This window comes from Oenanthe melanoleuca, chromosome 5 (genome assembly GCF_029582105.1).
Source record: "Oenanthe melanoleuca isolate GR-GAL-2019-014 chromosome 5, OMel1.0, whole genome shotgun sequence".
NCBI lineage: Eukaryota > Metazoa > Chordata > Aves > Passeriformes > Muscicapidae > Oenanthe > Oenanthe melanoleuca.
In genome coordinates this window covers 42,758,274-42,785,542 of record NC_079339.1, presented here as the reverse complement: position 1 = coordinate 42,785,542, position 27,269 = coordinate 42,758,274, and the positions used below count along the sequence as shown (strand labels likewise).

The 27,269-nt window shown below is 40.9% G+C and overlaps 1 protein-coding gene across 4 annotated transcripts in view; it reads right to left on the bottom strand.

Annotated features, from left to right (window-relative positions):
* The window catches only part of FLRT2 (fibronectin leucine rich transmembrane protein 2), a 61,721-nt gene extending 49,509 nt beyond the window's left edge, over window positions 1–12,212 (bottom strand). The window contains exon 1 of one of the 4 annotated variants that reach the window (XM_056492791.1): window positions 11,297–12,212. The gene's annotated coding sequence lies outside the window, so the exon portion shown is untranslated. The other 3 variants (XM_056492789.1, XM_056492790.1, XM_056492792.1) reach the window with 3 other exon arrangements.
* Window positions 12,213–27,269: the final 15,057 nt, after the last annotated feature.

Below are 27,269 nucleotides of genomic sequence, written 5' to 3'. Positions count from 1 at the left end.
GATCCACTGTGCTGATCTGAGAATAGAGCTGAGTGTTTGACTTCTGTGATAACAGACAAACCTGTATGTGGTTCTAAATATAAAGTTAAATAGATACTGATAAGATTATCCAATGTAGAACAGAAAACAACCATCTTGTTAGCACTGAGATTTCCACAGCTCCTGAACTGTGGGCTTGTGTGTCCTTTGGTTTTGCTTTTGGGTTTGCTTTAGTGGGTTTTGGTTGCTTCTTTTTGTGTCTTTATTTAGTTTTCAACAACAGCATCTTCCTGGAGTTATACACAACTGAAAACTAAGGTTCTAGGTTATCACACAAGAAGGGATATAGAATGCTGTATCCAGAACTTAAAATTAAATCAAATTTCAACATTTTTTCTTAAGACTGTATTGAATGGAGTAATACTTGTAAAAACTGTTCTGTATTAACTCTGGAGGGAAAGCACTACAGTAGAAATCCAAACAAAGTAGAAAAACTCATATAACAGTTTCCATTTCAAACTTCTGCAGTATCACTGTTTGCCCCACTACCTAAATAATAAAAGAGGAAGATTCTAACTAAACTTCAGAAGAAAATAGATTTTGTTAAATAGTCTTTTGCTACTCTAATTCTTTTGAAAATCTCTTTTTAGGGTTTTTTTTCCCTGTATTTGTATGTGTGTGTGTCCCCTCATGTATGCATTTCCATTTTTCTTACTTTAAATATATAATATGTGAAGAAAAAATGTTTTAAAAAGGAGATTTTTATATGACTCAACATGGATAAAGGAATTAGAGTAACATTACTGTCAGATGCTCTGCCACAGATGCTTAGGCATCTCTGGACAATTATAAGGGACTCGGCTCTGTCTGTGGCATTCAAACTGCACATTCTTAAAAGAATGATGAGAGGTGTTCATAATGTTTTTTTCTTTCCTAAGTATTTTCAAAACTATACTGTTAGGCACTTCTTTCTGTGAGTAAAGACTGTAATTCTGCTGCACCACTGATAAATGATAAGGTTTTGAAATTAGATTTGCTGAACAGTGAAAGTGATTTCTCAAATCAAAAAATAAAATTTAAAAAAGAAATGAATTCTACTGGCAAAATGCATTTTTCAATTTACTGTTGAACTGTTCAAGAAGCAGCTCTTCACTGAGAGCATGGCACAGGGCCAGAATGAGCTATTTCAAAAATCACTGTTAGGCATATACCAATTTGATACAGAGGATTTAGCAATACATATGAGAATGACTGTCTGTATATGATCATGTTCTGTTAAATTTTAACACTCCCTCACTCTATACTCATCTTCACCATGAAGAAATCTGTTCTTAGACAGCTAAATCTGTATTAAAGGAGGAGAAATTTATCAGGCTGGATAATATCACATTTTATTTACTTAGTTTACTTATTTTGTTTTGTAAATAATTTTTTAATGGGCAGTTCAAAGAATAAAATGATGACATATTGCAAAAGTTTAAATTAAGAAAGAAAATGCTATGAACATTCTAGAGAGAGAAGTTGGTTAGCCTTTCCTGTCTTTTCTGCCTCCACTCTCTCATCTCCAGTGAATAATGTGGGGGCTTACAGTAATGGATCTGTACAACATGATGCAATATGCATATGGAACTCTAATATATTTAATTGGTGTCCTACAATCACTGAATCTAAGAAGGCCAATTCAGGTATCAAAATGTTTTGGATTTTGTTGGTTTTTTTTTTTTTTTTTTGGCTTTTTTCCATAACAAATGATGAAACTTAAGAGCAAGTTATCAACTGATATGGCTCAAGAAATAATGTGTAGTCTTGGAGTATTTGTGCCTGACTCCAAAGCTAAGTGGTTAAAGATAAGGTTAAACCTAGATGAGCCAATGAGATGACCTGTGAAACCAGATGAACAAGACTGTTAAATAGGGTACATTTAGTTGGATGCAAATCTCTCAGTGACACAAGAAGCACCACCTAGGAAAAACTTCCTAGATCACACATGAAATTATAAGGTACTGCTAACAAATACTCCTTCATTTAGAGACACCTGACGTGGTTTCAGTTAGCATTTAAAGCATGAAACAGGCTCACTAAAACTCCCTGACTCACCAGAATAATAATTCATTAAATGATATGCACACATGATGTCTTGTCCACAGGTAGCTTTCACAGAAGTGTACCTATGTATGCTGTGTCTGTGACAAACACATCTACTGCTACAATCCTAATAAAGACACAATTATTGCAACTTAAATTACTTTTACCTACACAGCTTGTTTTCCTGCACATACATGAAGAAACTACTATTGCAAGCATATATACATTAGTACAACCAGAGACATGCTGTTGGGGTTGTATCATCTTCAATTACAGCTAAATGACATCACTTTGGGGTATTTGAATCATTACTCACATGAGTAATACCTAATAATGAGAAGAGTGTGAAATTAACTTGCCAGCAAAAGAGAGAAGGATTGAGTCTAGAATCAAGAACAATCATTTAAAATGCAGTTCTTCAGCTGTGAAGTTGCATTTCCTAAGCACAGGTAAATTTGCTACACACTCTTTCCACTGACCTCTGGAGCAATTTCTCTTGGGAGAACCTCAGCTCTTTTACCCAGTATAGAAATTTCCAACACACTGAAGGAACAGTAGACCTTTTTTCTCATTGTTTAATTTGATTTGCAGTTCACCAACAAAATTATTTTTGAATTAATATTAATTATAGATGCTTTGAAATGTCTGACCTCTATGATTAGACAGTCACAGTAACCTATACATGTAACACGTACAAAAACTGTATATATATGCATGTATATACATATATAACCTACATTTATTTTTCAAAACTCTCATGTTCTGTCAGTATGACATTGATATAATTTTTTTTTGCATTAGTTTCCAATGACATTGTAAAGGTCACCCTTTTGTCAGTAGCAAAAAAACATACAGGAAATCATACAGAGAAAGAAGTATTTGTACTCTGAACATACAGGTCTTCAGTTGATGACCCTGTGACTGCAGTTTGATCATGTTTTGATCCTCAGCAACCTGTGTGGAGATTGAAGACTGTGCATGAGCATCACCAGAGCCCCCCAGCATTCCTAGGACATCCCAGGAGCACCTTCCCACACAGACAAGCCCTTTACAGGTGATATCTCATGGCTGACTCTCATGGAACAGCTTGGCCAGGTAGCAGCAGCTCCTGCAGCTGGGTGGTGCAGAGCTGGAAGTACTGTCAGAAAAACCTCTGCTCCTTAGTTTAATTTGACCTGCAGATTTTGTGAAGGGATGGCAAAAGCTGCCAGTGAGAACTGGGAATAACACTGCAGCACACTGGCTTCTGCTTCCAGGAGGTGCTGAGGAGGCTTCTCATTCAGAGCTCTCACCTTCCCTCCTCTCAAGAGGTCATGCAGCACTTCCACACAGTTTACAGGATTTGCTGCAGGAGTGTAGAATCAGCCTGCCCAGGCTTTTCTGAACACAGATGTACATGACAGTGAATGTCCAATAAATCGAATATGAAACTTCAAAAACTTTTGCTTGTAATGCTCCCACAAGATCTCAGACATTAAAAAAATCTTGAAAATTTTGTCTGAAGATAATTTTTGGAATTGTCTTAGACTAATTTAGTCATCTAGAAGGAACTAGCTTGATGTCTATATGATGTTTTTAAGATCATTAGATTACCAATGACAACCTGGACATAATATAGAACTTTGGCCGAAAATCCAAACATTTTCACTGTGATATATTCAAAAATAAATGACAATAAAAGGAAGTAAGTACTGAATTCTGTGGCTCAAGGTATGTCCCTGCCTGGGCCAGGATTTGCAGGAACACAGTGCAGACCCACAGCAATCCACAGATTATTGCCTAAACTATCTTTCTTTTTTTTTTTTTTTTTCCTTTTTCTTCAAAATGTTTTGACTGCAGTCTTTAATCCACAACTGCTGCATAAAATTACAATGATAACTTATATTGTGAATAGTTAGCTGGTGTTTAAGAGTTATGAAAGTTGCCTGTTGACTTGAAGGCCAGGTCAGAATACCATCTGTGACATTTAATATTCTGCTTAGAAAGGGACAGCTCCTACAAAACACTGACCAGGACCAAATCTAGCAATGATCTGATCTTGTATATCAAAAGATGGGCTTTTTTTGTGAAAGGACTTAAGCAGTTTCAAAGACAGTACCTTTGAATGATAAACAATTTTCTGTGTCACATGTATTTTTAAATACATCCTTGCATTAAACTAGGCTAGAAAAGGTTTATGAAAAAAATCCCAAACCAAATGAAGCAGTCATAGCTTGAAGTAAAATATACAGAAGACTGTTTCTAGGTAGAGTTGAAACAAAAGAGTTCTTTTAAAAACGGAAACTTTACAGACCTTGTTCTGCATCATTAAGTTTTCAGGAATGTTGAATAGAGCATGATGGATTTGTTTTAAGTTGCTGCTAGTATTTAATTTTGATACAGTTCAAGGGGCCACATCAAAAGAAGGAATCAAAAGACAGAAAAAAACCCCAAACAAACAACCTGTTAACTGGGAAAATCATCCATTAATAAAAAAAGAAAGATATAAGAAGGTCCCAACACCTTTCACCAGTGGCAGGTTAAATTGTAGTATTCCTGGGGCATATTGTTTGATGTGATTAGAACATAGTTAGTTAAACAGAGTAGAGCTGTTATTTCAAACACTTCTTTCCCGACTATCATCAGTGGATTAAGGTTTGGGTTTGTTTAAAATAAATGAATAAAACATGCCATCATTTTAATGATGATCTCTTTGTGGTTGTTTTTCTTCAAAAGAAGTCAATTACTTGCAAGCTGTGGGTTACACACAGCTGTACAGAAACTGAAGCTCATGTCTTCAGTGTATGTTAAATTGGTCTTCTTTTAGAAATAATAACTGCATATTGTTGTTTTCTGGTTTTTTTTTTAGTAAGAAAAAATACAAATATTTGTTTAATAAAGAAAAGAAAAACCCATTTTTATACCTCTGAGGCAAGTTCCAACTCTTTTGCTTTCCTGAGGAAATAAATAAAAAGCTTTGCAGAAAAACTCCTAAAACGACTGCCCAAGGGGGAGGGAAGAAAACACCTAAAAACATCACATTACCAAGTGCTGAGGTAATCAACTACAATCTGAGAAATGTCAAACAGTGGCAATCATCTACTCAAAGATTCTGCTGATCAAGTCCTTAACTGCCATTTACAATCACTAACTAAAATATGGAATATAGCTGTGGATATAAACAAGAGGCAAATTAGTATTGGGAAGCTGGGTTTAATAATCCCCTAAAAGAGTCCATCTGTTTCATAAAGACCCCTTTTTCCTTGATCTCTGACATGTATTCCAAATATAGACAGCACTGGAATTTTTTTTTAACATTTTTAAACACCCTGCTACTATAAACTCTCCTCATAGTATATCTGATCTGAGTGTTTCTCTCAAGTTTCAATTATGTAAGCACTGAAGGGCAATAAAATTTCCCACAGGTTCAGCATGCTTTAGGGTAAATATTATAACATCAAGCAAATATAAATGTGATTCCTTTAGTACTGATGTTCAATAGCACTGGTTACTTCTTATTTTTCTGATTTTTGCAAATATTTATCTTATTATGACTGGAATAGCTGAAACAGATTGAAAGCGTTTTCATGTTTGGAACTGAGTTCAGTTTTGCTTTCCTGTTTAAGAGTAGAAAATTGCATTGTTTACAATGAAAACAAGATTTATAACTTAAAAAACTAGGTGATTTGCAGATATAAAAGACTAAAACAATTTACAGTCTGTGCTTCCAATCTACTGTGGTGAAGGGGAAAAAACACCATTGACTACACCCTTCTCACAGATAGAGGTCACTAATGGACTGGATTTGAATCTGCCTGGAGAAAGAATGAAAGTTACATGAAAGTATCCTAGACAAAAATGAACTCATTTTGAGATTAAAGAGGTAACAAAAGTGATTAAGAAATAAAGCTCTCACCTTCCTGGAAACAGTATCACCTTAAGCGTGCCTTCCTTATAGTCCTTTAAATAGAAAGTTCAGTACAGGAAAAGCCTGCTAGTTGTACTTGCTTCAGCTCCTTTTTGTTTTCTTCACTTGGTAAAACCATGTCCCTCCTTTGCTGCGGGAAGGGCAGGGAAGTCAGCCCTAATGACATCCCACATTTCAGATACTGCTATTTTAAGCAGCTGAATGCAGGCACATTCTTGATTCCTGAAGGAAAGCATGGCCCATGTAATGCAGATTCCAACTGGAAGGGTGTAGGGTTGCGCAAAGGAGATATGTCTGCATCCTAAATCAAACTATCCAGCAGGCCAGGATATAAATGTGACTTGCAACAGTGGCTCAAATTAGATCCAGACTTCCCCAAGCCAGACACAGATAACATCACCTTCTACAAAATACAGGGTGTACGTGTGTGAGGAGCGACTCTTGGGAACGCTGGGTGCATTCCAGCACCACTTCTCGCTAAAGCCTTGGACTTTGGAAAACACTGATGGCTGTTCTAGTCACAGGTAGTTTTATAGACACTGTATTTGCACAGTGCTCTGACTTGTTTTACCTACAGGACTCCAGGCCTGACTGTCTTAACTCTCTGGTTACCATATCAGGACACAGAACAACCATTGATACAGCTTCTTGAAACCTCTCCTCTCATAATTTTCCAAAGCAAGACCAACACTAACATTCTAACATAACTTTTGTCATAGAAATAGAGACTTTAAAATCACAACTTCTTTTTTTATTATTATTATGCAATGTTTAGATCTTTTTCATTACACAAAGTTTATGTCTCAGTGATAAGATTGCATATATTGACTCTTTCAAAGAAGAAAGGAAAGAAAGGTAGACAGAAATATAGGTACAGTACCTTTTAAGAGTTTTGAAAAAATGCCAGGATGAACTTTTCTCCTTCCAAAAATACATATATCAAAAATCAATTCACTAGCTTAGTCTTAAACTACAGATCTTTCTTTGGAGAAAGACCATGTCAGTGAATGAAGCAAGGAATTAAGTTCATGGAAATCTGTGGGGGGTTTTATATGGTTGGTTGGGTGTATTAAACCCAAACACTGATCAGTCTCAACCTCTAAACTGGTTTAATTTCCCTGCAAGTACTGCAAAGTCAGTTACAGTAAATAAACCTCTCTTTAACACACACCCTGACTTTCAGAGAGAGGGGGAGAGGGAAGGAATGAGAGCAGGAGAGGGAGGTAGAAAGGGAGAGGTCTGAGTTGCTTTCAGTATCCTTTCCTGCCCCTCTTGTAAAGAACCTCTCCCTTTCCATTTGGCTGAACACTGCCTCGCAAAAAGCAGTATCTGAAGAAACATAATCAGTACCTTCCACACACAGTGCAGGAATTTACACGGATTTGTGCCTTGGATTTATTAGCTTATTGTAAGCCTTAAAACAGATTTCCTCCATTAAAATTAATTAAAAGCTCCTGTTGACTGCTTCCCACTCTGAAAAAAAAGGTGAAGAATCTTATTCTCTTAACTTTGCTGATTGTTTATTTATCTTTTATGAGGTTTCATATCATATTCAAGAGAGGTCTTTACAGCTGCTCGACTTCCTTTTGCGATCTGCTATTTTTTATTCACACACGGAGCCCCCTGCAGTATTCAGTCTCATTTTGTCAGAGCCCCGTCTAACCCGGCAGGTCTCTGAGCGGCTCCTTTGTGCTCCGAAGTCTCGATCCGATTCCCTGAAGCTCTCCCCCACCCACTCACCGCCAGCCCCGCTCCGGAGCTGCTGCTGGTGGGGATCTGACGGGTCCTCCTGCCGGAGCTGCTCCCGGCTCTCCGCGTACATTCCTCAACACCGGCAGCGCCCAGCTCAGCCCGGCTGCCTCTTCCGAGCAAGGCTCGCCTCTAAAGGTCCCGTTTCCCCGAACCACCTCCCGGGCAGAACCGCGGTGCTGCTCCCACTGGCGCTCTGCCGTGTCCCTGCACAGGGACAGTCCCCTGCCCTGCCCTGCCCTGCCCTGCCCAGGGGTGGGGGCCAGGCTCGGCAGCGAGACAAGACCGACACCGGGAGCCGGGAGCGGCTGCCAGCTGCCAGTGCGCTCCCGAGCTCCGGGGACCCTGCTGGCACTTGCCGCCGGCCATTCATAAATCCGCGGACACGGGGCTCTAACGCGGCGAAGGCGGCGTTTCTACACAGCCCGATCCCGGCTCCTCAACTTTGCCATCTGGGACAAGGAAAGGGCACCGCGGTTTTACATCGCCCGGGGCTAGAATTACCAGAAAGGAAAAGAGTGAGAAATGAAATCCCAACTGTACCTGGCGGTGTCTGGGAATCCCTCGCCGGCACCGATCGTAACTCCCCTCCGCGCCTCTGGCCCCCCACACCAAAACTTTGCCGCCGCCGCTCCTCGGTGGTGGCCGCTCCCGGCCGGCCCCGGGCCCGCTCCCCGCCGGCCGAGCTCCGAGCGACCCCCGCGCCTCCCTCCGCCGTGCGAGGCGGCATCGTCCTACCCCCTGCTCCGCCACCGCCTCCTCCGGCGCGCAGCCCGCGGCTCTGGCATTCCCAACGCGCTTGCTCTCCTCGATTCGCTCGCTCTTTCCCCCGCCGTTCCTCCTTCTCCGGTAAAAAAATAAACGAGAGGGGACCGCGGCTATGCTCGGTCTTGGGGTTTCTTTCCTTCTGGTTTTTTTTTTTTTTTTTTTCTTTTTTTTTTTGGTTGTTAGCTTTTTTTTTTTTTTTTTTTTTTTTTTTTTTTTTGCTGTCTCTTTCTGTCCTCTGGAAATGATGAAAAGATCACACGAGGAGCAGGCACGGCGACCCAGGACCCTCGTAAGTCGGAGAAGGCATCGGACACATGTATGTGAGTATGTGTGTGAGCGAGCGTCTGGCTCTCTCCAAGTCCTGCGCCTGCCTCCGGCCGGGATTGCAGGCTGGTCTTAGCAGTAATGATGCCTCACATCTCACTATTCCCTGCTAATGTAAGTCGTGCCTTTTTTTCCTCCCTGCCTGACACCCCAGGGAGATGTTTACAGTAATGAATTCAGTTGATAGCCATCTCTCTCTCTCTCTCCTGGAGTCCCTCCCACATTTCTAGTTTAAAGAATGCTTGGAAGGCAGGGCTGCAACCTAAAGCTTTCCAAGAGGCAAAGTCAGGCTAGATTTTCTCTTTTTTCTTCTTTCCTTATTTCCCTCCCCGTCTCCCCCGTCCCCCTCGGCTGCTTTTAACCCCTGCGTTGCTGAGGACAATTTCACCGGTTTGGACTCGCCCTCTGCCCCGCTTTCAGCAGCGGGAACGGAGCGGGCGGCGCTGCCGGGGGATGTAGGGGCTGCGCAGCCCCGATCCAGCCCTGCCTCACCGCCGGGCTGCGGGAGGGGAAGGCGCGGGCATCGCCGTCCTGCTCCGGCCGCTCTCGCAGTGTATCCGAGCGGGTCGGAAGGGCAGCCGGGAAGCGAGCTGGAAACTCCCCGAGCGGCGGCTCTGGGAGATGCCCTCGCTAGCAATAATTACAGCCGTGCTCTCCACCAACATGGCGATATTTCATGTGCAGCCGCCGACAAGCCCGCCTCCCCCACCCCCTTCTTCTCCTCCTTTCCTTCCTCCCTTGCGAACTTTTACGCAGTACCAGTATTCAACAAATATAACACAGAATAAAAGAATCTCCAACCCTCAGGGAAGAGACGGACCTCCTCTAGTATTCTGTCTGATTTTCGTCATCAGTCATCAAGACTTAAAAACCTCTGGAGAAACCGAGTTTTACCCTACAGCGGTAACAACACCCACTTCCCCCCCTCCCCACCCCCGTATTTCTCCTGTACACATTCAGTGGGTGCGCATATGGGTGAGTGTATATGTGTGTGTGTGTGTGTGTGTGTATGTGTGTGTGTGTGTGTGTGTGTGTGTGTGTGTGTGTGTGTGTGTGTGTGTGTGTGCGTGCCGGGCTGTCTGCGCTTGTTTCGGAGTAACCCTTCCCCCGCCGTCCAGCTCCCTGCTAGGGTACTCCTTGTCCTGGCAAGTCCACTTAAAGACAAGGCTGTTTAATACCGAGAAGCACTTGAGAGAGAGGATACAGCCGTCAAGGGAGTACGGGGGGTGTGCGAAGAGAATTTGCCTCAAACTCATACATCGGTAAAGAAAAAGCATAGCACAGCTTTTGCTGCGAGTTACTTTAAGAAACGGGCTGAGGAGGATGGAGGAGAGAAGGAGCTGATCAATGCCATGTGTCGAGGAAACAGAAAAGGGAACCGAAATGCCTCGGGGCTGGTTTCCCCCTCACCCCTGGCTGCTCAGTGGCTTCTATTTGCTCGGCCGTACCTCAAAAGCTGAATCACTCGCTATTAGCTCCGCGCCTCCTTCGCCCCTCGCTTGGGGGGGCTAAACCACTCCCGACTTCAAAGGCTCAGAGGAGCCGCGCCGAGGGTCAGCCCAGCCGCCGTGTGCTCGGCGCGGCTCCTGCCCCCTCGCCCTCCCTCCGAGGGGGCTCCGGAGAGTGCCAGCCTAAGGACAGCCCGGAGCCGAGCCGAGCCGCCTGCTCGCTCGGAAAAGGACCTGAGCCCTCACCTACACCGAGTGATGGGGGTGGGGAGCCAGCACGGTAGCCAGCATTTCTCAGGGGTCTCAGCAAGAGGAACGGAGTTAAGGACGAGACTCCGCTTCCCTCCCCAGGATGGAGGGGAGCGGCCCGGGGCTCTCCGCGGGTCCCAGCCGGCCGCGAAGGAGGCTGTGACACCGGCCAGCCCCGCGGTCAGTGCCTGCGTCCCCGCCTCGGAGCAGGGGCTGCTCTGTACTCGAGTCTGCTCGCAGCTGCCAGCTGGTCCCGAGGGATAACAGGATCAGGAGCCCCGTAGAGTACAAAGGCTAATGTTCTAGGTATTTATTGAATTTTTAAGATCTTTCTTTCTCTTTTTTATTTCTTAGCCTCTGCATACTTTTCAGAGCTCTTATTTGAGCATGATTTTTATCTCCTCCACGAAGCTGATGGCCAACCAGTGCATTTTCTGGGGAAAAAGAAATCTCTCTCATGTTTAGTCCACCTGTCCCTCTGTTTTCCACGTCCCCGATACTAGCAACCTGTCGTCAGCACAGAAGGCAGAGCTGGCCATTGTCGATCACAGGTATTTCTGCCCTCTGTGCCCCTAATCAGGGAGGAAAGTAGGAATGTTAAAAACTTCTGCAAGGCTGCAGGCAGTTGCTCTGCTCCGTAGTCTCAGAGGGATTAGGCTGAATTATTCCTGTTCCTATCCCTGGACCCTCAACCATCCTATACTTTAAATCAGTGAACGATACTCAGGAAGCGTTTTGGCCAAATCAAGATCTTGTCAATCCAGAAAGTGACTTAATCAGGCGTTACCTGCTCCTGCGGAAGTGGGTTCCTTCTCGGTAGGTCACCCAAAGCCCACCGGGTCCGGCAGGTTGAAAGGGGAGAAAGTGGCAGGACAGCTGGGCTCCAGCATGGTACTGTTTTACGGATCACCACCGAGGTCTCTGTTTTCCATAGCTGCCAACGGTCACCGACACCCAAGGTTCTTCTCAAGGAAAGGAGGAAAGAAATTATCTTCCCAATCTGCTCTCCAGGCGGTCATTTGACCCTGACACCCAGCGATGACACTGGAGAACACCCCGCTGAAGCGGCTAAACGCCTGGCAATTTCCTGTCTTGGCTCCCCCCGGGCGGCCCGGCGCTCCGCCGCCGAGCGATCTTATCGCCGTGCGATCATTATTCACCGGTGACAGCCAGAGATGCAGCGCTCCTAAGTGAGGGTGACAGATTTCAAACGCGGGGCTGCAGCGTATCCAGCCTCAGACATATTCTTCCTCAAACTTTGCCTAGCAAGCAAGTCAGCGGCTTAACCCTTTGCAGCTCTTTCTGTCGCCCGGGGGCCGAAACCCCAGCGCCGGAGGATGCTGGTTTGGGGGGAATGCAGGACAGCACGGCTACTTGGCTGGGGATTCTTTATTACGTGCCATTTTCTATTCTTGGTTATTTTCACTTGAAACAGATGAGAACCGCCAACTCTAGGGAGCAGATGGAAGGCTTTTCTGTGATTAGGGGCTGGAAAAATCCTCTTGGCAAAGCAGATCGCTGGGGACTCACCTGTGGTCCCTCTCTGTCACCGAGTATGCAAACTCATCTGCATGGCACGAATTCCTCTCATACGCACATATACAGAGCTTCTGCACTTTCCTCAGCGCGGTATGGTTAAAAGTACAACTCCGTAAGTGCCATTCACGCAGATCTCCCGATTCAGCTCTTTAACAAGTTATTAACTACAACAGAGAAAGGAGCAAGTGAGAAAGAAACGTATTTTCAGGAAAGAAGTAAAGGAAAAAAAGCCTTTTTCACACATGCACTTTGTACTCAAAGGAAATATTTACCACCACCAAACTCCTGCATGTCAGAACATGTTTCCTCCTAAGCACAAGAAACCTTGAAACTGAGAGAAAAGCAATTCAATGATGAAATGAAGTGCTTGAAAGATTTCCAAAGTGTGTACCACCAGAGCCCGATGTCAAGACAACATCAAGACAACAGGGAAACAAGATTAACAAACCCTATTGGTTGCCTAGTAGTCATTTATATATATTTTCAGTGCATTGCGATGTTTTTTCCAGCCTTCTCTGCCCCCACCGCATCCCCCTCCCAAAAAAAAAAAAAAAAAAAAAAAAAAAAAAGGTGGGGGGAGGGAGGGGGGCATGACCTCTGACTGCAGCTGGTATTCCGGGAGCTCCTTCCAAAGCCCCTGTGGTCATGCTGTAGGAAGGATGGACTGGCAGGTAGATGTGTATGAATGGGAATTTCAGTGCATTCTTCATTAAATGTGTAAGATAAGGATAAGGCTGGACAAGGGAGGAGAAGAATCCTACAGCAAGCAAAAGGACAGGAAAAAAAAATATTCTCCTCCCACCCACATTTCTAAGTTCCGAATTTAAGCGCAGCAGGCAAATAAACCTCACTTGAAGAACAAACCCCAGCCACACTCAAGCACCCCCCACCCAAAAAAAAAAAAAAAAAAAAAAAAAGCCACCAAAATCCAGCTGCCCCAAAACTGACCCTTTAGAATGACATACGTCGTTGTCCCGTTCTAGGGCAGGCGAGGCGAGGGGCCGTGCCAGCCCTGGCGGGGTCGGTGCGCGGAGCGGAGCGGAGCGGGGCCGGCTGCACGTCCCGCGGCGCGGACAAGGTGGCAGCAGAGCCCAGCGCTAGCCTGGACACTCCCAAATTTCTCCTTCCAGCACGCTCCGCTCGCACCCCTTCCCCCCTTCCCCCCTCGCCACGCAATTTGGTAATAGTCTGATTACTCGGACTTTAAACAATTTCTCCCCTCACCATCACCAGGCTATAAATGTGTCAAGGATGCATTTATTTATTTATTTGCTAGCAAACCGCTTTGCATGGTTGAAAAGCTGTAAGCTGAAAGGAGAATATAGAAATATATTCCCTTTAAATTTTCTGTGATCATACAAGATGGCTAGCCTGGAGTGATGGTCCACTGATCCATAATACAACCTCACTTATTTTATAGAAAATGTAAGATAGGGTAGCATTAAGAAATGTTATAAAAATGAAAGTGTCTTTTTAATTTTTTTTTTTTCTTCCAGCTGTATTGTAAGATTGATTTCCGGAGCTTGCAAGAAAGAGGGTAAAAGGAAATGGAAATAATTTTGTAACTGGAAGGTTGGTCTAAATCACACTGAATAACCTCAATTTTTGTCAGTAATATAAAATTTTACTTCAGGCCTTAAATTCATGCAGCTGACAGAAGGGGAAAAAATCACAAAATATATTCTTCATCAAATTTTGGGAAATCAGCTTAGTAAAAAAGGGGGAAGGGAAGGGAAGTTTCAGGGAAGGGAAGTTTCAGGGAAGTTTCAGGGAAGTTTCAGGGAAGGGAAGTTTCAGGGAAGTTTCAGGGAAGTTTCAGGGAAGGGAAGTTTCAGGGAAGTTTCAGGGAAGTTTCAGGGAAGTTTCAGGGAAGGGAAGTTTCAGGGAAGTTTCAGGGAAGTTTCAGGGAAGGGAAGGGAAGTTTCAGGGAAGGGAAGTTTCAGGGAAGTTTCAGGGAAGTTTCAGGGAAGGGAAGTTTCAGGGAAGGGAAGGGAAGTTTCAGGGAAGGGAAGTTTCAGGGAAGGGAAGTTTCAGGGAAGTTTCAGGGAAGTTTCAGGGAAGGGAAGTTTCAGGGAAGTTTCAGGGAAGTTTCAGGGAAGTTTCAGGGAAGGGAAGTTTCAGGGAAGGGAAGTTTCAGGGAAGGGAAGTTTCAGGGAAGTTTCAGGGAAGGGAAGTTTCAGGGAAGGGAAGGGAAGGGAAGTTTCAGGGAAGTTTCAGGGAAGTTTCAGGGAAGTTTCAGGGAAGGGAAGGGAAGGGAAGGGAAGGGAAGTTTCAGGGAAGGGAAGTTTCAGGGAAGGGAAGTTTCAGGGAAGTTTCAGGGAAGTTTCAGGGAAGTTTCAGGGAAGTTTCAGAGAAGTTTCAGGGAAGTTTCAGGGAAGTTTCAGGGAAGTTTCAGGGAAGTTTCAGGGAAGGGAAGTTAAGTTTCAGGGAGTTTCAGGGAAGTTTCAGGGAAGTTTCAGGGAAGTTTCAGGGAAGTTTCAGGGAAGGGAAGTTTCAGGGAAGTTTCAGGGAAGGGAAGTTTCAGGGAAGGGAAGTTTCAGGGAAGGGAAGTTTCAGGGAAGGGAAGGGAAGTTTCAGGGAAGGGAAGTTTCAGGGAAGGGAAGTTTCAGGGAAGGGAAGTTTCAGGGAAGGGAAGTTTCAGGGAAGGGAAGTTTCAGGGAAGGGAAGGGAAGGGAAGGGAAGGGAAGGGAAGGGAAGGGAAGGGAAGGGAAGGGAAGGGAAGGGAAGGGAAGGGAAGGGAAGGGAAGGGAAGGGAAGGGAAGGGAAGGGAAGGGAAGGGAAGGGAAGGGAAGGGAAGGGAAGGGAAGGGAAGGGAAGGGAAGGGAAGGGAAGGGAAGGGAAGGGAAGGGAAGGGAAGGGAAGGGAAGGGAAGGGAAGGGAAGGGAAGGGAAGGGAAGGGAAGGGAAGGGAAGGGAAGGGAAGGGAAGGGAAGGGAAGGGAAGGGAAGGGACCCAGATAGATGCAGTTATAGAATATTGGTATTTTTTACCATAATTTTCATGCTGACGACAGTTGCACAAATGTAGATCAATTCAACCAACATTTCGTTGAATTTGATAAAATTAAGGTAATTAAAGTGGCTAAATCATGACAGAAGAATCCAGCAGTCATTAAATATTATTATGCATTGTTTCTTTGTGGTTTCATTTGGCTTTTTTTTCATGTATAGAAAATGCAAGGGAAAATAGAATAATGAGAAAAACTTAAATCAACATATATATGAAAAAAAGAATTGATTTATGATTGACCTAACGACCTACCATGGTGAGTGGAAGGCATAAATAAAACCTTCTGGACAACATACAAATAGCCAACATAAGTTTTTTCTTACACATTTTCTAATCACAATCATTAAGGTCATTTTCATTGTCATAAGCTTTTAAAATAGAGGAATATTTTCCATCTCTGGTTCTGTCACTGCACTTTTGTGTTTCTGGAAAAAATAATCCACACAGTTTTATCAAACTCTTGCTTCACTATATAAAGCCAAAACACCTCTGTGAAAATTACACAACAGTCATTGAGCTGCCCCCTCTGCATTCTACATTTCTTTTATTCTAAGTGAAGCCTGGAAGGCAGACTGTCAATCCACTGTGGAGAAAGCATCCCTTTCTGATTGCAAGGCTATGTACCCAATCTCCCATGGGAGCTCAAGAGCTCCCTTATTCTAATTTCCTACTGATAAAAAAGTCAGATTTATTTGTGTTTTCTCATCCACAGGTTTGGCAAGCTCAAATCATCTTTTTGCCTCTGTCAAGTCCATTTCTGTAACTTTCTCTGTTTTCTAGGGGATGGTTACAATTGTGACAGAGTGCCTCTAAGTGATCAAAGAGGAGCATCCTAGGGTGACTTTATGATGCTTGTATGCCCAGTCATCTGTTCTGTTAATGCAGGATATTGAGCTCTGCACCTTTCAGACTGGCTCCAAGAGTGAGGGGTGGGGAGAAGAAGTGTGCAGTTTGTTTTCATAAACTGCACTTAAGGAATACTTTGCTTGTTAAATAAACAGGATTTTTTCCACTTTTCTCCAAGGCAACAAATTTCTGGGGAAGGGGTTGCTTGAATCTGCTTTCTAGAGGGACCTCTTTGGAAACTTCCTCCCAAATTTGCCCTAAGCCAGGACAAGGAGCCACTTTTCTTTCAGCCTAATAAACATGAATGAACATTAGAATTATGAGAATATATAAAATTTGTCGGACATGAGAACATTATTTTTAAAAGATTAGCTTGATTAAAATCACTCGATGTTATTTAAAGAGAGAACATAAAAAATGCCACAGTTTATAATACAGCCCCCAAGGCTCATGGCATAGCTTTAGCTTTATATTTGCTTGATTTCCATGGATCACTTTACACAAGGTTGGCAAACTTTGATCTATAGCATTTCAAAATATTTCAAGCTCTATCTGACAACTGTTAACCCTCTTTCAATTCCAGTATCAGCTAATTATGTGCAATAGGATACAATGGAGAATATAAATTTTCTATTGAAATGTACTGATTTTTGCTTTTTCTGATTAATTCCTAGTTTCTGATAAAGTGGTAGCATCATTTGGTAAAGCCTTTTCTACTCTTTTCTGTTTATTTATTTTAGAAGATATTGTTGTAAAAAGGATAGAAAAGGAAAATTGGTTTCCATTACCTAAAGAAAAAGCTATAAAAATGTTACCCTGACCATCGCAGTCAAGAAGCAGAGGCTACATAATTACACCTCCAAACTCAAGAAATAAATGAGCAATAATCTTGGCATGCTGGGGCACCAAGAGATCCCCTTTCCAGGGGCTATTACTAGAGGGAATGAAAACGTGTCACCATGGTACAGACTGATTACCTGAAAGAAAAAGAAAAAAAAAGACTGGGCAGATGGTATCTGTTTTGAATCCAGATAAATTGGCAGTAAGCTTTCAGGTCTTCAAGAGGATTTTGAGGCAGTGAAAATATCTTGTGAAACCATTTGTCTTACTCTTTAGCAGTGCAAAGCCCACATCACAGATTTGTGGACTGAGGGGGATAGGAAGGTTGTCACAACAATCAGCAACTTCAGCTCTTTCAAAACACAGGGCACCAGATTAATTTTGTTCAGACCTAAAACTTTTTCTTAGGATTTAGTAAAAGAGATTTTATGTCACTTTTAATAATCTCTTTATGAACAGGAAGGCACTGCCTTTTAGAGTTAGGGGAAATGTTATCAGGAGGAACAGGGATCTCTGGTTAGATGTACTGAGTCAGTGAAAGGTACTCATCCAGGTAACCATGACCTGCTGACAGAAAGAGAATGGACGAAAGAGAATGGATGTGCATGTATGGACACGTGTATGGTGAAGGAGAAATGCAGTGCTAAAAGTTATGAGGCTGCTTACTGATCAATGCTATGAAGAATATGGTGCTTAGTGCCAGTAGATTTTTTTATTTCATTCCCATAGTATAGCAGAACTGGGAAAGTCTAAATTTGCTTCACTGATGGGATGCTGAAGGAACCTTCTGGTGAGAAAACCCATCTGCAGAATTGCACCAGGATTGCAAATTTAGGGTGAACTTAATTCAGCTAGGAGTCATTGTTAGGCAATTCCATTCCTCTTGTGGAATTTATTTTCCATTCAGCAGCCTTTGGAGTTCTCAAGACCTTGAACAATCCCTGAGGAAAGACCAATTTTGCCTTTTATATATACTACATACATTCAACATCTGAAAGAGTACAGACCATTTTATATCAAACCCCAGCTATGTGCAAAGGGAACAGCTCTTAGGAAATTCTTTTTCTGGATCATATAAATATATATATTTATATAATTATATATATTATATATATCTTTTCTGGATTATATAAATATATACGTTTACACATATATTTAATTGTATAAGTAATTGAGGTCTGTTTCCTCTTTACTTTTAACTCAAACAGACCCTTCCTCAGTTCATGATGAGCTTTCTATTTTCAGTTAATTCTGCTTACTTGGTGGTGACAAATTCACTTGAAACCTACCATGAGATTATTTAGTTAAACATACCACACTTAAAATGTCCTAGGTGGAGTAGTTATGAAGAAGAGCCAGGAATATACCCTCAGGATAAACTGAACTTTTTACTTGCATCATAAAATGATCCTCCTTTCTGTGCCTCAGGCAAAAAGAATGCTAAGAAGTTAAGCTATTCTTTTTGGTAGGGTTAGAGAAGACAGTGAAATCCTCCCTGGAGAAAATGAAGCAGCTTGAGTGTGTAATCATTCACTGGTGAACTTTACTAAGTCCAGACAATGAGCTAGGGAGTGGAGAGTTTTCAGGTTTTGGCTCACTCTCTTTAATTTTGAAGCTTATGCATATTCGTCAGCACTTGTTCATCAAAGAGAAGGATTTCTGCAAGCTCAGAGAAGCTGGGGTCTTACTATAGGAACATTTTTGGTCTTTGTTTCTTGCCTTGTCAAACACAATTTGTCTGAACCACTATTGAACAAAATAGGCTAACTATATACTTCTATTGTCATTGTCCTTGGATTTCTCTGGTCTCAAAGGTTATAGTCTTAGCATTCTAATAATTTTCAGCTTATTGATGAACTTGGAACAGTAAGAAAAAGGGAGGATGAGCTGGAAGTCAAGGGTGATCCCAGAAAAAGGCAGTGCCCACTGTCAGTCCTGAAGAAGGGAGACAGGGTGGACAAAAAATGGGGCTTGGAACAGGGTTCATTAATATTCCCAGGCATGCCAGGATGGAGATTTAAGCTCAGGGTTCACAGAGGAATGGAGACAAGACTGGAAAGAAGGCTATCATGCCTGTCCAATGTCCATCCAGAAGAGAGGACTGGAGGCTTGCACACCTCCAGCAGTGACTGCATCTGGTCACCCCCGAGGTGACACAAAGCCCTGTACCAAAGCAGAGGTGGAGAGGAGTGAGGAGGAGGTTCCCATGGAAGGATGGATCTAGGCAGGGCCCATGGGTTCCCCCAGGACTCTGGATTTATGACACTAGCCACCAGCAACTGTTCACTTGCCTTACTGAAAACATGCAATACTTGCTGAATACAGAACATCAGTTCTCTGAAGGGCCACTTCATAAACTCACAAACAAGCTCAAGCTCTTTCCTCTGACAATAATTAGTTTTACCAATCCATACTGGACAGTCTACTGCATTACATATTTGAAAGATAGAATATTTCATTTACATGTAAGAAACTTTTAAGTTCTTTTCCAATGCTATCAATGCTTCTCTTTTCTTAGTCCTTTCATTGTTGTACATGGGATTGGACAGTCTCAGAGACGAAATACACTGTTACCATTTTGAACAACTGTCTTGTAATTTTTCTTATAATTGATGATAATGTGATGGAAATAATTTCTAGAGTTAGGCTATTGCTTGAGACATGCAGACTTTTGCAGTCATCTAAACTGAGTAGATTTAAGCAATTATTGATCAAAACTTTCTGCTGTGCTCCTGCAGGTTCATTTTTTGCAGCAGTTATTAATTAGATGTATTCTTGAACCTCTGCAGATGACAGCAAAATATGTACTAGCACAGACCAGGGTCAATTTCCAGCTTCCTTTTTTTTTTCTAGGCTGTAAACTGATAGCTATAAGGGGATGATGCAAGTCTAAAAAAGCTCTTCCTGTTGAGGGAAAATCAGGAAAGGGATGGGTGGAAAACTGGGGGAGGTAATAACTTTAACTAGTACTGCTTGATCCCCCACTGCAATTGAGTCAATAGTCACAGCTCTAATTTTAAGTTTAAAATGAAAAGTCTCTAACTTTCAAGAATGTAAATCCTCAAACTAGAAAAAAGTAAAAAAAAAATACAAAAAACAAACCCATTAACAAACCAATACAAAGTAAGTGAAGAACATAATTATTGGAAGAAATTAATTCCTAGTGAATATTGGGTTAGAATTCCACAAGATGTCATAGATGGCAGTTATGATTTCCTTTAGAAATGCAGGTTTTGAATCTCATGATTTTCAATTTTGTGACTAAGAAAAGATTGGGGTTAACAGTTCTGGTTTTATTTCATTCTTTGTTACTGCTTAAGTTGCATTTGTCGGATTGTTTGTTTTGATTCCTCCTCCTCTTTTTTGTTTGTTTGTTTGCTTTTCCTATGTTTAAACTGCCCAGCAATGCTGAATAATGTTTGTGCCATGTGATACCTGAGCTAAGGAGGATGTTGCAGTCAGTACCTGTGAACTCTTCATTGCCTGTAGCCTCAGGCCATTGTCTACTGTCACCTACCTTATTCTCTGACAGAATTATTTGACTTATCTAGGCTTATTTCAGTTTTGCAGGGGATGATATTAAATTTATCCTTTCCTAGGAAATCAGTTCTTGGAGACATGTGAGTAGATCCTTTGGGAGCATCTCTTCTGTAGTTGTACTAAAAGACAGACCATTAAATTGCTTTTTGCGTAGTTGGTTACTGTGACAAATCTGGAATTCTATACTTGGAGATAAATGGAGGGAAAGTGTCTCCCGCTGCTGCAGAGCCAACCCCATTGAATCAGCTGAGTAGATCACTCTGACTGCACAACTTTTGACACAATGAATCAGAGAATTGGTATAGCTGTGCCAACACCCTGCTACTTTCTGGCCCTGCTGTTTGACACTTTAGAGAAATGTGCAGAAAATCCATAAACCACCTGGCCAATTGTTCAAGTTACATATCTTGATTAAAAAAGTTATGGATGAGGAAGCAGAAGTCAGGGAAACTGATGATCTTTTTCTAGTCGAGTGCTCAGTTAGACACCTTACATTTAACAGAACATGAAGAAGCTCACTTTTGCTTCTCAGTTTTTTCTAAATGATCATATTTTATGGAGCATGCATGTACTAATCCAGAGACATAGACAACTGGACTATTAAGATGCATCAAATGCATTGATTTGTCTTTTTCTTTCTGTTTCGTATCTCTTATTAACGATGCACAGTGACTTGTCTCTCATTTTTTACCTGTTTTCCTCTATATTCCTCATATTTTATCTTGAACAAAGAGTAGCTCTTGTGTCACAAAGGCTCATCAAAGTCATAATTGCTCTTCATTTATCTGCATTGAGCTGTCTGTCACCCATTAGCATTTGAACACTCTGTGTGTCTTTCTGCACTTGTCTGCATTCTTCCCCATTTACTCCTCAGACCATTCATTACTTCTTACTAGCTGATTCCTGCTTTTAATTTTTTTTTTTTTTAATTACCAGGTGTATTTGTAACCTTCTAGCAGTTTCAGCCCAGAAATAATTGTAGTGCTTTTTTTCTGCATTTATGAAGAGTTTATAGTCCACACTAATACTTATCTACAAGACTAATGTGCCTCAGAGAGGCTGGATAAATCTCAGTATTAGGATCTGTAATACACCACAACAGCCTATACACCTTTTCTTAAGCTATCTTTTATGCTCTGGACATTAACTTTGACATAGCCTAAAACTCAAAAGCATTTACTCTAAGTAATTTCTGTAAAATCATCAGCTGATAATTATTAGATTGGTGACCAGAAGGGGATAAGGACTGTTACTGTTGATTTTAATTTCTTCTTTATTTTATCACACATCAAGTTTTATTGTTAATTAATTAAAATATTCCTTTTTTTTTTTTTTTTCCTATCATACAACTGCTTATGCTTATCCTTTTCCTTCTAAGTGCCTGTCTCATCATCTTTACTATATCTTATTTTAAAAGGCCTGGAAAAACTAGATTACAAATGGTGCTTTACAAATTAAATATGGAGCTCAGATTTCAGAGGTAAAGAAGTTGCTTTGAAAGAAATAAATGTGGAAACATTAATTTTGGGCTGTACAGATACTGTGTTTCTTATCTGTTAAACGGGACAAATGAGCATCTTTTCCTTCACAAGGAAATCCTTCCTATGAGTAGGTGAAGGTTATCAGACAGAAGGTTACTGTAGAAGGATAAAACAGTATATACTTTATGTTTCAGAGTCTTAACTGAGGTACATTGGTCTAATGGAATCAATGAAACTATGGTGGTTTATATAAAATGAAAACAAATGTGGATATGTTTGTTTGTTTTTGCATTTAGCAGAGAGTCAGGCAGATTATCAGGGGTATCATTACCCCATGTAGGCAGGTTTCAGAGGCCTAGGAACTCTATTTATTTGAGCTGAGGTGAACAAAACACTATTTAGTGTTTGGTAATTCTTTAGACTAGAAGTAATATCAGGTCAGAAGAAATCTGCTAAAACTCAGTTTACATTAATATCTCTCCGTAATTAATTTTTCTGCTTTCACCAAAAGTGAAATTTCTGATAGTGTGTGCAAACTATTAAATAATTTTAATAAAAAGAGCAGAAGCCAGGTCAAAAGGGACAAATTCTTCACCAGCCTTCTTAACTGTTCATATGTAGTTTTAATTTTAATTAATTTTATAAATACTAGCAATATTTTATATGTTTATATACACTGTACTATGAAATTAAGAAAACTAATTTTTAACAGGTGTTATATTTTTAAATTAGCAATGGAATCATCTAAGGGGTCTATGAAGCATTCCTAGAGTATGCTTAATTTGGTTTTTAAATATTTCTATTTACCTAGTAAATTTTAACTGAAAAGGAGCACATAGCTTGGAAACATAACAAGATAATCCATCATGACGAATAAATATCTTCAGTGCCAATTATACACTTGAGTTTTCCTACCTTGAATTTTCAGCTATTGTACCTTACTACAGATGAACCTTCTCATCACAAACAAAATGGAATCATCTCAACTTCCTTAAGTAACAAAATCTTTTTCCCTCTTAGCCACTCTTTTGTTGGTTACCGGTTCCTTGTCAACTACAGTATCACCCACCCACACATCCCAGCTGCTACTCTCTCATTTTCCTTCCAAAACAGGAGAATACATCACCTGCTATCAATGCTGCCATTCATTCTCAAGAAACAATCAAGAAATGGGTGTTTATCCAAGGCTCCTGGCAGGCATCCATGTTTGAAAGATTGAGGAATTCTATTTCTAGTCTATTTCCTGATCTTCATCTTCACAGAGTATAACATGGCTCTGGGAAAACTTCTGGACTTCAACTAGAAACAGCTAGTAACACAATGTGAATAGAACAAGTTTGTAGATTTTCCTGAGCAACTGGTGAAAAACCAAATTCCAACTGCACCAGCTAGAAGGAATTCCATTTTTCTGTTCTTCAGCGCCACAGAGGAGATTTTATCTCTGACTTCCCATGTTCTCTGCTTCTCTGGTGTTCTGTGGAAAATTCTTTAATTCCTTTGTTCAGCTTGCCTTTTCCTGCCATATGATTTGTGCTGCTAGATGCTGTAGCACAGTCAGGCCTACTGATTGTCTTCTCTTCATTGCAATTTAATCCCCTTTGCTTCCTCACACCTCCTTTCTGCCAATAGATTGGCTGCACCACTGCTGCCACTTCTGTCACTGAGATTGTTTTATTCATCTGTGCTGAAGTATGCTGTGGATTAACTATTACTTCTTAACTTGGACTTATTTATTGCTTGAAAGGACATAATTCTTCTCGTGTTGCCTGATCTTTTCTTCTTGTACTCCTCTTCCCTCCTTCATTCCCCTACTCTTTCATTTCTTAAACTCCTTTTATCTTAGCACAGAATCTCTAAGCCCTAAATCACAAAGTGCAATGTAATAAGCACAAGTGGTTGTGCTGTTATAACTTACAAAAGAAAATGAAAAAGGGTCAGGGAAAATGCCCCCATTAATCTCTACTCTTGCATTTTCTACAGCTGTTTCTGCCCCTGTAGGATAGACAGCAAAAGATTCCAACTTTCAAATTCATCTCAACTTGCCTATAGGAAAACACAATATGAGGTGGAAATTGAATTGACCATAGCCCATAGACATCTTGTAGAAATGATATATACATGCTTTATTTTTGCTTGTTTTTCCTTTTTCCTCCCCATAAGCTATATCTCTAAAATTTTTCTCCTCATGTCCTCCCAGTAATGTTTCTTTTTTTTATATCTGAACACAGCACATGCTATACCAGGGAAAACTGCAGTGCTCATTCTCAGGTCTGCTTAGTAATGGCAGATGAAAGCAAAAACTCTTGTCTTGAATATCTGATAGCATCATTTAGAGCTACTGTCTGCTCAGCTGGTTATTGCTCAGCCTCTCCACCCAACAGCAGCTGCTCAAATTCAGTGGTTTCTGGCATTCCTACTCCTGCCACACAAATGCCAGGGAAGTTCATGACAGTAACACGCCTGAGAGGGCTGCAAGTTAAAGAGGTTTGGAGCCAGAGGGTGACTGGCTGTATTTGGGACCTTGTGGCACAATTCCTGATCAAGAAGAGGGTCTACTGCTCTATGTAGCTGCCACTGAAATTCTTCTCCATGGGTCAAATTGAGGTGAAAGAATTGTTAACTGGGTCCAGCAGTGTTTTAGGCTACATATCCCAAGTCCTTCCCTGTCTTTTGGTAAACAATAGGTTTCTGCTGTCTTTGTAGCTCAGTAGATACCTTCTGGTCATCTGCCAGAGCACAAAAGCATTTTGGAAAAAAAGGTTGTGACTTGTTTTACATTTTGGGAATGCAGTGGCAGTATTTTGGCCATGTTTTAGGTTATGATGGCCCTCTAAAATTAATCACCTCCCACTTCTTTCATCCAAATAATTATCTGTCTTATGTTGTATTTTCTATATATCTGTGACCTATCACTTTTCATCAGTTCCTCTATCCAGAGTGCAAGAGTGACAAGATGGCTCATAGCACCACACATGATTTGAAAGATATTTACCAAAGGAGCTCCCTAAAGAAAAAGATGTAGGGAACACTATAATTTACACTATTTGTGCAGCCTTCAGTGGAAGTGTGTGAAGAAGATTGAAAGGAAAATAAAATTATGAAAACTGAAAATGTGAGGCAGGGATGGAGGCAAGTTTGGAAGCAGTGGATATCTGAATGCTATTTCCTATTAATTTAGCTTCAGTGTGTTGCTAACTAGCAGCCTGCCTTTTTTTTTTTTTTTTTTTTTTTTAATTTTTTTTTTTATTTTCACTTGGATGCATTTCTCAAACTGTAAAAATCCAGGGCAAACCAATCACTTTTCAGTATTAAATGCAAATTAGGTTTTTTTTGTTTTATTACCTTTTCCAACACAGTGTTTTGTGAAAATAATTTTTCCTTGATTCTTTCCAACACGGGCAGAGATCTTCATATATACAGTGTGTAGTGTACAAATGCAATGTATACACAAATAAATATATTTACATAGCCAGGGATCTGTCTGTACTGATGCAATCTTTAAGCCAAATTCAACATTTATACAACTTGTCTCTCCATATAATTCTAGTGTGTTTGGATTAAACAAGTCTGCAGCTCTCTAATTGTCATGGTTTAACCCCAGCTGCCAACTAAGCAAAACTGGCACACTAATAAAAGATCTGACTGTTCCTTCCAGCCCTGCACAGACTGTACATCTGGGAGATGATTTTGGAGGTGTGAAGAAGACCAAACATCAGTTCCTGGCATGTGTTCTACCCCAGATGAGCATGTCAGCACACTCTTTTTGATTGCTTACCTGGTGGTAGTGCTCTGTGAAGGGATTCCTTCACCACACAACTGTTTCTTACTCAGGTCAGTGGAAATTGTCAAATTGTGTGTCAGCCTTTTACAATTCCCAAGTCTAGCTGGGCAGCAATGAAAGAGCAATTCCCTTTTTAACCAGTGTAAATCCCAGAGCATATAGTTGGGATGTTTTGTTCAACTAATCACTAAATGCTGGGTGGGGAAGGAGTCTTTTGGTATTATAAGGACAGAAATTCTTCCTCTTCACTCTTCACAGAAGAATATAATTATCTGGAGGCATATCCTCAAGGACTCCAGTTTTCCAAAAGAACCCATACAAATTACAAGTCATCTTGCTGTGTTGAAACCTCAAAAAAATCTGTTTTTTACAAGGTCTGAACTCTCAAGTCATAAAAGTGATATCAGTCTGACTGCCCACTTGCTTTTGCTTCTAACTTAAGAGCAGTAGTTATTTTCAGAGCAATTGATGATAACATCTCTTGAAAGTTGAAAAAACCTTACAAATGATGTTGCAAAAGGTTTGATGTTTTCTCAGGAATGGTCCTTCCCCCTTCCATTCTGGATTGCTCCTAAGGAAGCAGTTGGTCTCACTGATGTAATCCTTGGATTTGGTTATTCCTATTGCAAAGTAGATGGTGGATTTTCTGCATCCTCCACATCTCAGTAAAGGGTTCACATAAATAGCAACTGTGTTAGGTTTTAGATCTCATAAAAACATGCAGATGAGTTTTGGTACTGCTGAGAGAAAAACTGAATTATGAACAAGTTGCTGCAGTGATCTTGGTGTATCCAGTGGTTAACTGTGTGCCTACTGGAAGTTTGTGGATGTATGTAGCAATATCCAGGTTTTTTTTATCATTGCTTTTCATATGTATGCTGGACTTGTATCTGAAAAGTAAAGAGAATTCAAAAAACTGTTAAACATTTCATGACAGAAGAATATAATTATGTGACTGGATATATATTTACACATTGTGGAATAATTGTTCCAGAGCCTAGTGGATGAATAAAACGTAATTCTTAAAGCATTCCAAAAATACTTTCATAGAATTAAAGGTTAAATGGGATAATTAAAATTAAGGACTTTTAAATTAGTTTCTTGTGTATATTTATGCATGAGACTCATTCTGCTAGATAGGATTTTTCACCAATTACTACCTAAATTCTATAATAATGTCCCTTTTAATTCCAGTGGAAAGGAAACAGGCCAAAGAGTCATAAGTAAGGCTTTAATTTAATTTGCTTACTTATCTAAATATAAACAAAATTTTAATTAACTCACACTTAAAATGCAACAAAACCAGAGAGAAATAGGTATATTAAATGTAAATTCACTGAGCCAGATCTCTTGAGACCAGAGATCACAAGTATTTGTGAAGTATGTTTCTGATGGACAGACATTAAAAGTGCATGGCCAATATGTACAGATTGACTGGCATAAATGCCTTTGACATCATCATTCCAAAATGTGCTGTGACTGAAATAGTTTATTTTCCTTGGTGGAAAATAAGTATGGAAAAGAAGATTTTATTCAGAATGATGTATATCAACTCTAGGAGTGTATTGCACAAGTGCTAGAGAGAGATATGGTCATTCAGAAGAAAAATCCTCAACAAGACAACTTGACGCACAGAATATTTTTTATTTTCCAGGAGTTTTCTTCTCACTGTTAGTACAGTACTGTTTAACACTAGTTCAATGCATTGCTGAAAATAAGTTCAAC